The following is a 2,524-nucleotide window of genomic DNA, read 5'->3' as shown; positions in this document are numbered from 1 at the left end:
AACTCTTTCAATTTCTTAACCAATCTTAATTACAATGCTTAAATGTTGCAGACAAAACTCTTTGTTGTAAACTTTTCCGAATCTGTTAAGCTTGCATGCAATTGTCGGAATGTTGTAAAAACTTATATGCAAATATCGAAATCTCGTAAAGAACCGCTAGTCTGGTAGTTAAGCCATTGTGTCTGGAATGAATTTTTAACAGATTAACAATCTATTAAAAACTTCACAACATTCTGTAAGACGATTTAGCTTCAAAGCTCTCACTATGCAAGGAGCTAGATTTGTCATCCTGACGGTCAGTTAACAAATCTAAAAAGTTCGAGCAGTCATTTAATCCGACAGTTCCCACAATTACACAATCCGATAGCTTGCTGTTGCTGAATCATCCAATCAGAAAGCTTGCGCAAGCACCCAAGGCAATAGTATAGTCAGGCATTCAATTTCGGACAGTGTTTCAACGACAGAGAAGAGACAATTCAATAGTTCAACAACACGAACGACAAGACCGTTTGGTATCCTCTAATACTTACTGTGTATTTTTTCATTCCGTTTCTATTATTATATCAATGCGATATTGTACCATAGTCGTATAAGACCAATAAAGGTTACTATCAATGATGCGGCAATACACAACAAAAGTAAACTTTCCCTGATACGCTTATCCTATGTTCAAAATGCACGTACTTGTATGGTGTCTCGTAGGTTAACCAACCGGAAATGAAAGTTTTATACACCTTCATTCTCTACTCATATTTCCCTTAATATCTACTGATAAATGATCACATCACATTTCCGTCTATCATTAACCTGGGATTCGTGATACATTTTCCTTGAGTTGTCGTTTCTGGTTGGAAATGTTCATAGGTTTTCATCATTACTCTCAGCATCACTACCATTGCAGGATTATTCAACTACTGTTTGAGTGACGATATGGAGAAAATGACGAATGTTATTTGCTAGAGATGCATTGTTAGAGTCAATGCAAGTTAATTTCACGTTTTTTCTCAGTCAAATGAACATAGATAAGGATAATAGGGCAAAATTCAATAAATCAATCAATGCTTGCTCTCCTATGCTCATGCTATTCACGACTGTAAATTGATATTCGATAAATATTGCACATACGTAGAGAGATGCAAATGCGCAGGTAACTCCCAAACGGTAGTCCGCGGATCACAGATGGTGTGCAAGAACTGAAATACGGTCTACGAGAGTGACGGCGCAATAAGCAGAAAACAGGCAGGGACTATTCTTATCAGTGTTTGATAAATCAATATGTTAAAGGTTTTTTCAAATTAACAATTTATTATTAATGAACCTTTTCGGTCTCTGCGGCAAATAAGCCAAAGTGGTCTCTGATGATAGGAACTACAAGTTTAAGGAGTAGTGCAAACAAGCTTCTGATAATGCCAGAGATTGAGCGAGGACAGATTTCGGGAGAGGGTAGGTTAGGACAAATTAAGGGAAATGAAAGATAAACGGTTCACGGAGAGTTCTCATTGTGGGGGGTTAGATTTTTGAATATCATGCAAATGGCAAATCATCAGATACAAGTCGTTTTACTGCCTGATTATCTGTTATTAAAGAGAGTATCAAACGTAGAAAAAGGAATGGGAGAGGGGGGAGGGTGGGGGAGGATGCGGTTATTTGATATTCAATCTAATCTATTTTTGCGCATACGTAATTTTGACAAGATTTACTTTTTTTTAGAGTGCAAGTAATGGGGCCTGGTATCTCCAAATATTGCGACGAAATGTTGAGGCGCTTATGCCGATGCTCCATAATTGCCTTTGGTTGACTCATAAACTGTTGGTGTGGTTGCTATGGATGCAAACGGACGCATTTTCGAAAGGATTAGGAAGCTTGAGTAGTGTTAAGTGATTGCCTGACCACCGCCACTACCACCGCCACTACCACTACCACTACCACTACCACTACCACAATCACAACCACTACCAACACTATTTCCCACCATTTTATTATCCTGAATTTATGCATACAATGTCTCCGGTTCATTCGTCATAAACGTTCGGTGCAGCTGAAACGTGGGAATTCTTCCCTGTTATAACCCCTACCGTTCCGTATTATTCACACTGCCATCAAGTTATATTGATTACAATGTCCTCCATCGTAGACTTTCTGATCGTGTTCATTAGCAGACTAATTGGATCTATTCAACGTTTTTCATTGCTGCTTCTCTTTCATTATTCCAAACTACCGCTATGGTTCCTCTGCCTTGGAAAGAGTTGTTTTATTCTCAATATGATTTTTTATACTCTAATGCGAAATTTTGACGACACAATGGTCGTACATGCACAACCGTGTTCTGGTAATACTTATTTTCTACTCCTTTTTATTAATATTCCGCTTGCTTTATTTGTAATTGACTTTTGAAAACCGATAAACTGATAAAATAATAGGAACAAGTAATAATAATAATAACAATAATAATAATAATAATAATAATAATAATAATAATGATAATAATAATAACAATAATAATAATAACAATAATAATAATAAT

Source organism: Loa loa, assembly GCF_000183805.2.
Source record: "Loa loa unplaced genomic scaffold supercont3.143, whole genome shotgun sequence".
NCBI classification, from domain to species: Eukaryota; Metazoa; Nematoda; class Chromadorea; order Rhabditida; family Onchocercidae; genus Loa; species Loa loa.
This window is presented reverse-complemented; position numbering follows the sequence as displayed.